The following is a 9,619-nucleotide window of genomic DNA, read 5'->3' on the forward strand; positions in this document are numbered from 1 at the left end:
TGTTGCCACACATATTCCCCTGATTTCTGTCTATATAAATTGGAAAAAATCACACAGTTCTTTTGGAGTACAATGTACCTTCCCATGTGTGATACTTTGTACCTTACCTTTAGGGACCTGTTGGGACTTTAGTCTAGTTATAGGTCTGGAGAAATGAAGGGTGGTGGGGGTGGGTCATGAAAAGAATAGGAAATATCTTCCAAGCCATTTGCTTCAGGGCCTTCATTTTCCATTTCATCTGGTGAAACAGGATTAATCACTCTAGGGCTAATCCCTTTAGGAGGAGGTTGGGTGGCCAACTCCTTAAGTCAGGCTGGAGGTGGGGTGGTTATGTCCTCAGGGAAAACTATTAGAGGGTTATCTAGAGAAGACTCAGTATAAGCTAGGGTTTCAACCTCACCCCTGACATCATTATTAATCCATATACCACCATCTTATTTTTCAGGGTCCCACTCCTTTCCAATCAATGCCCTCACTTTAATGGCAGGAACCATGTAACATTGAGATTTCAGTTTATGTTGCACAGTTGCTACTCTAACAATAAGATTCTGAGTCTGATTTTCAGAGATCTCAAGACTACGTCAACAGGAAATAAGATTTTTCTTCAGTATACTCATAGAAACTTCTACATCTTTCAGATGGTGCTTAAGCATCTCATTTGAAGCCTTAAGCCATTCCTTTTACCCCTTAATGTAGCCAGTGTATCTAGCAACAACAAACCAACATCTCTAAACCTCTTATTTCTACAAAACTCTGTAAAGGTGTAAAAAATATTATCCTCCAGAGCCTGGCTTCATACAAGTGAAGCATTAGGATAATCAAATGGTAATATTTTGACTATCTCTTTTGCCAACTCATTCCATGGATTGGGAGTGTCATTTTGATTATGGGAATCAGAGTCCTTAGTGTCTTTGAGTCCAGTCAGAGTAGAAAGCCATTCATAAAAACCCATTTTTAAGATTCTGTTTCTTAAGAACCACTCTTGGTGCTAAAATGTATTACTTAGGGTTCTCTAGAGAAACAGAATCAACAGGGAACACTCACAGATATAAAATTTATAAAAGTGTCTCACATGACCATGGGAATGCAGAATCCAAAATTCAGAGTAGTGTGTGAAGCCGACAATTTATGGAATGTCTGGAAGAACTCCACAGGAGAGGCTCACCAGCCAAACAGGAAGAGCCTGTCTCTTCTGAATCCTCCTTATAAGGCCTTCAGTGATTAGATTAAGCATTGCTCATTGCAGAAGACACACCCCTTTGGCTGATTACAAATGGAATCAGCTGTGGATGCAGCTGATGTGATCATGACTTAATTCTATGAAATGTCCTCATAGCAACAGACAAGTCAGCACTTGCCCAACTACCACTTGGCCAAGTTGACACATGAACCTGACCATGACACCCCCTAAAGGACATATTATTTAAATCTATTCCTGTGGGGGTAGCTGTATTGTGAAAAAGAGTTTTTGTTTAGCCTACTTCAATTGAGTTGTGACCTTCTCTTCAGAGTGAGTCTTGATCCCTTTCCTGGAACTTTTTATAAGAGAATAAAACTCATATGGAAGCTAAGACAGATGAAATGGAGAAAAACTCCTGAGAAGCTGAGAGAGGAAGTCACTGAAGCCAGAAGCTGGAAGCAATGAAACCTGAGATAGAAAGACCAGCTCACATTGCCATGTGTTTTCAATCTGACAGAAGACCCCAAGCTTAATAGTAACCAGGTTTCAAAGAAAATATTGCCCTATTGTTGCCTTAATTTGGATATTTTCATCACCTTATCATTGTAGACTTGCAAGCTAATAAATCCCCATTATTGAAAACCAGCATTTTTCTGATAATATTGCATTTCCTCAACTTTAGCAAAGCAAAGCAATAATCAGGTGCCCAGATCTCAGCAAAAATTATGAGGCATACTAATGTGGTAATAATAACCAAAAAAAAAAAATTAAATTGTAGGAGATGCAGAATTTGGAAAGCCCAATCAAGGACATTTGAACAAATCTCCTAATCCAATTCAAGGAAGCAGCTAAAGAGATAAAGAAAACTAAGAAGATACTGGGCGAGCATAAAAAATAATTTGAAAGCATACAGAGTAAAATAAAAGATTTTGTGGGAATGAAAGACACTATAGATGAAATTTATACTTGAGACAAAGAAGAGCAGATTTGAATAGGTACAAGAATGGATCAGCAAGCAAAGAGAAAAAGCACACAAATTTGACAGATGAAAGAAACAGATGGTTAAAAGAATGGGAACATTTCAGCAGGGCCTCTGGGAAATGACTGACAACATAAAGTATCCAAGATATGCCTCATGGGCATCCCAAAAGAAGAGAAGAGTAAAGGGACAGGAATAATATTTGAGGAAATAATGGCTTAAATTTTCCCAATGCTTATAAGAGACATAAATGTGCAAATCCAAAAAGCCCAACATCCTCTAAACAGGCCTGCCACAAGGAACAGATTTATCAGACTGTTGAATGTCAAAGATATGGAAGGTATTAATAAATAAGCAAGCCAAAAGTGATTTACCAAATATAAGAGAAGTCAAATAAGACTAAGGGCTGATTCTTTTTCAGCACTGTGAATGAAAGAAAGCAGTGGTATGATATATTCAAGATCCTGAAAGTTAAAACTGACAGCCAATGTTTCTTTATCCAACAAAGCTGTCCAAAAATAAGAGACTTAAAAACAATCACAGAGAAGCAGAAACTGAGGGGTTTTTTTTTTTTTAACAAAATCTTCCATTAAAAATGGGGGAAACTCTGCCAACCTAAAGGAAAAGACAGGAGCTAGATGCTTGGAGGAGAGTATAGAAATGAAAATATTCAATAAAGGAAACTAAAAGGAAAAAACAAAGAAAATAGATATGACAACTAAAAGTCAAAGGATGAAAATTTTACATTACTGCCTTTACAGTAATAAATTGAATGTTAATTATTAAACTCTGCAATCAAAAGACAGATTGGCAGAATGGATAAGTAACAGTCATCTATGTGCTGTTTACAAAAGCCTTATTTTAGACCCAAATTGAAAACAGATTGAAGGTGAAGGCTGGAAAAAGATAGTCTTTTCAAACAGTAAACAGAAAAGAGTGAGGATAACTATAAAAATATCACACTAAAAAATAGTCTTTAAAAGCAAAATTATGAGACAATAAAAAAGGGGAAATTTATAGAGTAGAAACAAACATCATTAATATCTATGCACAAAGTACATGCAGCAATCACTGGTAAAACCAAAGGGAGAAATAGGCATCTCTATGATAATAAGGGGGACTTCAACACACTACTTTCTTCAATGGGAAAAATATCTAAACAGATGGTCCATAAGGAAATAGAGAATCTAAATAATACGACCAATGAACTAGAGCTAACGGATGTAAATAGAACATTGCACACCAAAACATCCTGGAGCATTCCCCAGGATGGACCACATGCTGGGAAATAAACCAGGTTTTAGTAGATTTTAAAAGTTTGAAATAATACAAAGACCACTCTATGATCATAATGAATTGACACTGGAAATCAGTAACAGCTGGAAAACTTGAAAATAAAATATCAATGTCAAAAGAGAAATCACAAGAGAATTCAGTAAAATTTTATGATGAAGGAAAACAAGAGCACAATCTATCAAAATTTATGTGATTCCATGAACACAGTGCTGAGAGGAAAATTTATATCCCTAAAAGCCTACAATAGAAAGGAAGAAAGAGCTAACCTCAATCGCTTAACTGAAAAATTGGAAAAGTAGGCAGAGAACAGCAAAGTAATCCCAAAGCAAACAGAAGGAAAATAAGATTAGGAGGAATTAAATAAAATTAGAAAAACACAATAGAGTGAGTGAATAAAACAAAAAGCTCATTCTTTGAGAAAATCAAGTTGACAAACCCTTAGCTAGACTGACAAAGGCCAAAAAAGATGCAAGTAAAATCAGAAATGAGAAGTGTATTTACCAGGGCACCAAAGAAATAAAAAAGATCATAAGAGGATACTGTAAAGAAGTGTATGCCAATAAATTTAGATAAATTAGATTAAATGGACAATTTCCTAGAAATACATGAGCAGCCTACATTGAATCAAAAAGAAATAGAATACTTCAATCAATCACAAAGTGATTTAGTCAGTCATCACTAAAAACCTATAAACAATGAAATGCTCAAGGTTGGATCATTCAAAGTTTAATTCTATCAAACATTCCAAAAGAGTTAATGCCAATTCTGTTCAAACTGTTCCAAAATATTGAAGAGAAAGGAATACTGCATTACTCATTATGTGAAGCCAACACCACACCTAAAGCCAAAGTCTCACAAAGATACCACAAGAAAAGAAAACTACTGTGCTGGTTTGAAAGGAAGTATGCCCCCTAAGAAAAGTCATGTTTTAATATAAATCCCATTTCTTAAAGGTAGAATAGTCTCTATTCAATGCTGTGTATTTGGGACTGTGATGGGATCATCTCCCTGGTTGATGAGATTTAGTTAAGAACGGTTGTTAAACTGGATTAGGGGATGATATGTCTCCACCCATCTGAGTGGGTCTTGATTAGTTTCTGAAGTCCTATAAAAGAGGAAACATTTTGGAGACTCAGAGAGAGACTCAGAGAGAGCAGAGAATGCTGCAACACTACAAAGCAGAGAGTCCACCAGCCAGCGACCTTTGGAGATGAAGAAGGGAAATGCCTCCCGGGGAGCTTCATGAAACCAGAAGCCAGGAGAGTAAGCTAGCAGATGACGCCGTGTCTGCCATGTGCCCTTCCAGCCGAGAGAGGAGCCCTGACTGCGTTTGCCATGTGCCTCCTTTCCAGATGAGAGAGAAACCCTGAACTTCATCGGCCTTCTTGAACCAAGGTATCTTTCCCTGGATGCCTTTGATTGGACATTTCTATAGACTTGTTTTAATTGTTTTAATTCTCGGCCTTAGAACTGTAAACTAGCAACTCATTAAATTCCCCTTGTTAAAAGCCATTCCGTTTCTGGTATATTGCATTCCAGCAGCTAGCAAACTAGAACAGATTTTGGTACCGGAGAGTGGGGTGCTGCTGCTGTGGTTTGCAAATACCAAACATGTTGGAACGGCTTTTTAAATGGATAAAAGGAAGAATCTGGAAGAGTTGTGAGAAGCTTGATAGAGAAGGCCTAGAATGCTTTGAAGAGATTGTTGGTAGAAATGTGGATTGTAAAGATACCTCTGATGAGGCCTTAGACAGAAATGAGGCACGTGTTATTAGAGACTGGAAGGTAGGCGATCCTTGTTTTAAAATGGCAGATAATCTGGCAAAATTGACTAGTGGCTTTGGCTGGAAGCCAGATTTTAAAAGCCATGAACTTGGATATTTAGCAGAAGAGATCTCCAAATTAAATGTGGAAAGTGCAGCCTGGTTTCTCCTTGCAGCTTATAGTGAAATGCGACAGGAAAGAGATAAGCTGAAAACTGAACTCTTGAGTAAAAAGAAACCAGAAATTGAGGTCCTGGAAAATTATGGGCCTAAAGAAAGGGAGACTCCAGTTTATAGTGCCCTGTGTGTGGATTTAACCAAATGTGAAACCAGTCAGACATTTCAGAGAAAGCCGGAATCGGACATGGAGTTATCCAGGAAAGATTTGTGGAAACTCCTTATGTCTGATGGGCATGATCCAACACTGCTGCATGGAAAGCCAACGAGAGTGCTGTGGGACCTGTATAAACAGAGCTGCTGCCAGTCTGGACTGAGGGGTTCAGAGAAGGGACACATTGGAGGAAAAATAACTTCAGAGGCAAAACCGTGGAGGCTGAGGTCTGAAGTCAAGAAGCCTCGGGCCAGGAGAGCGGACCCACCTAAACCCATGGAGAGGGTGAGCTTGCCCCAAAGGCAGAGGATGGGCCTCCCACCTCATTGCAGTGGAAGAGTCATGCCGCCTCAGGCCTTGGAGAAGGTGAAGCACATTCCTTGGGGTTTGGGGAGAGCCTGGCTGCCACCACATGGAGGGGTTGAGCGTGTGCCCCCGAGATGGCAGAGAGCCCGGGTGCGGCCCCAATGCTTGGAGAGGGTGGAGCCAAGAGAAAGGTGGTCTCCCCAATATCCCCCAAGGTTGCATTCAGAGAGAGGCAGGCGTAGGCATTTGGAAAGGGTGGGACTGCCACTTTCTAAAGCCCTGAGGATAAATGACTCTCAGACTTTGAACTCTAATGGACTTTGCCCTGCAGGTTTTCGAAACTGTATGGGTCCAGTGACCCCTATGTTCCTTCCTCCCTATGGAAATGTGTATATGTATCCTATGAATGTTCCTCCTTTATATGTTGGCAGCAAATAATTTGTTATGAGTTTTCAAAGGTCCAGAGCAAATGGAGAGAATTTTGCCTTAGGACAGACCATGCCTGTAACTGACTTGATGAGATTTTATACTGTCTCCAATTTTGTACTTCATTGTATTGCTACTGAAAGGTTTAAGGTTTCTGATATTGTTATGAAGTTAATATATTTGTATATGGGAAAAACATGTCTTTTTTAGGGGCCAGAGGGTGGAATGTGCTGGTTTGAAAGGAAGTATGCCCCCTAAGAAAAGTCATGTTTTAATATAAATCCCATTTCTTAAAGGTAGAATAGTCTCTATTCAATGCTGTGTATTTGGGACTGTGATGGGATCATCTCCCTGGTTGATGAGATTTAGTTAAGAACGGTTGTTAAACTGGATTAGGGGATGATATGTCTCCACCCATCTGAGTGGGTCTTGATTAGTTTCTGAAGTCCTATAAAAGAGGAAACATTTTGGAGACTCAGAGAGAGACTCAGAGAGAGCAGAGAATGCTGCAACACTACAAAGCAGAGAGTCCACCAGCCAGCGACCTTTGGAGATGAAGAAGGGAAATGCCTCCCGGGGAGCTTCATGAAACCAGAAGCCAGGAGAGTAAGCTAGCAGATGACGCCGTGTCTGCCATGTGCCCTTCCAGCCGAGAGAGGAGCCCTGACTGCGTTTGCCATGTGCCTCCTTTCCAGATGAGAGAGAAACCCTGAACTTCATCGGCCTTCTTGAACCAAGGTATCTTTCCCTGGATGCCTTTGATTGGACATTTCTATAGACTTGTTTTAATTGTTTTAATTCTCGGCCTTAGAACTGTAAACTAGCAACTCATTAAATTCCCCTTGTTAAAAGCCATTCCGTTTCTGGTATATTGCATTCCAGCAGCTAGCAAACTAGAACAACTACATACCAATTTTTCATGTTTATAGATGCAGAATTTCTAAAAAAAATTTGTAAATGGAATCCAACAGCACATTAAAAGAATTATAATCCATGACCAAGTGGGTTTTATCCCAGGTATTCAACTGTAGATTAACACAAGAAAATCAATTAATGTAAAACATCACATTAACCAATCAAAAGAGAAAAAAACCTTTGATCATATAGATTGATGTAGAAAAACATCTAACAATAGTCATCATCCTTTCTTGATAAAAATACTTCAAAAGGTAGGTATCTAAGAGAATTTCATCAATATGATAAAGGATAAAAATGACTAAACCCACAATAATAACCATTTTCAACAGAGAGAGATTATTCCCCTTACCACTAAATCTGGAAAAGGACAAAAATGCCCAATTCACCATTGTTACTCAATACTTTGTTGGAAGTTTTGGCTAAGGTAACTAGGCAAGAAAAAGAAACAAAAGACATATAAATGTAAAGGAAGATTTAAAATATTCATCATTTACAGAAGGCATGAGTCTATGTTTAGAGTCTTGAAAAATTTAAAGGTTACTAAATCTAATAAACAAGTTCAGCAAATGAGTGAGATACAAGATCAAAAGGCAAAAATCATTAAAGTTTCAGTATATTAGTAAAGAGCTGTCCAAGGAGGAAAGGAATAAGGAATTTTCACTTTCACTAGCAACTAAAAAAATCAAGTATCCAGAATTAAACTTAGCCCGGGATGTAAAGGACCTATATTCAGGAAGCTACAGAATATTGCTAAAGGAAATACTGAATGAATGGAAGGATAGTTGGTGTTTATGGATTGGAAAGCTAAATATCATTAAAATATCAATTATAACCAAATTGAAATACAGATTCAGTGCAATACCAAAGTTTCAACAGCCTGTACTTTACAGAGATTGGAAAGTTGATTATCAAATTTATTTGGAAAGCAAGCATCCTCAACTGTTCAAAGATATCTAACCATCTTTGATTAGTTGTTCCAAATTCTGTATCTCCTCTGACTGTTTAATCTTTATCCTTGACTTGGTCATATGTTCTAATGTTTTAGTATGCCTTGTAATTTTTTGCTGATAACTGGGCATTTGATTATCTCGATAGGTTTATACTGAAAGTTTGTTTCTCTCACCTGGGATTTTGTTGTTTATTAGGTTTGCATTAAAGCTTTCCTTCAACACTTCATTTGTCAATATTTTCCAGCCAAATTGGGCCTGGTGCTCATACAGAGGATTAAGAACAGATCCAGTGGGCCTATGAGATGGTCAGTAGAAGATTCAAAAAAAGGCTTTTATTCTGTCAATATAATTTCTAGTCTGCCAATAGATAGCACTTTTTGATTGCCTATTCCCTTCACTATATAGAGAAGTAAGCTATTATCGCTCTTTGCAAGTTCCATCTTTGATGAAGTTGAAGCGATGGCAGCTGGCAGTCTCTGACTGGGCCTGGCTTGAAACAGTGAGATCCTGTTGTCCGACTTCACTTGCAAAAATATGGCTCAGTTCTGGCCTTGTCCCACTCTGTATTTGGAGCAAGGGATTCCTGTGACCAAAACTGTTCATGGCTGACCCCAGAAAAGGATGAATCTAATCAGCTCTTGAGGGTGGGGGATGGGAACAGGACCCACATGTAGAATTATTCATGGTTTCTGAAAATAGTTTCTCTGTCTCTTAATCCCAGATTTCTCTGTATCCTGTGCAGAATTCCCTATTTGCTGGAGCCCCTGTAGTTGACTTAGACACTTTTTGCCTTGCTACTCACTGCTCATTGCTTTTGAGAAAGCTTAGGTTCTACCACTTCCTCCATATTTCTTGTTTTTCTGGAAGCCTTTGGGTTTCTTTTAGTGCATGAAAATATCCTGGAATTGGATAGTGGTGATGGTGTCCCCATTTAGTGACTATAATGTGATGTACTCCAGAGAAACATATTCTGAAATCTAATCCATTTTTATGGGCCTGAGCCCATTGTATGTAGGACCTTTTGATGAGTCTGTATCGATTGAGCTCTGAGCTATCTTAATCACAGTAGGGCTTAATCTATTACTGGAGCCCATTATAAATATAATGGATATATAGAGAGGGAGAGAAAACCACAGAAGTAGGAAGCTGAAACCAGCAAAATTTGGAAGAAAAGCTATAGGCCAACAGACACTGATTGTTTTACCTTTGAGAGAGAGACCAAAAATCACTGTCAGTCAGTCTTCAGAAGGAAATCAGGATCTTGATGATTACTTGATATGGACATTTTCCTGTCCTCAAAACTGAGTGAATAAATTCCCATTGTGTAACCCACACGTTTTCATGGCACTTGCTTTAAGAATCCTAGGAAACTAAAGCATACTAAAACAGTTTAATTATCTAATGTAAACATTAAAATTGTGAGTCTTACCTTCTATGAATCATAGCTCAATAAAAACAATTATTAGAACA

Source organism: Tamandua tetradactyla (assembly GCF_023851605.1).
Source record: "Tamandua tetradactyla isolate mTamTet1 chromosome Y unlocalized genomic scaffold, mTamTet1.pri SUPER_Y_unloc_1, whole genome shotgun sequence".
Classification (NCBI taxonomy): Eukaryota; Metazoa; Chordata; class Mammalia; order Pilosa; family Myrmecophagidae; genus Tamandua; species Tamandua tetradactyla.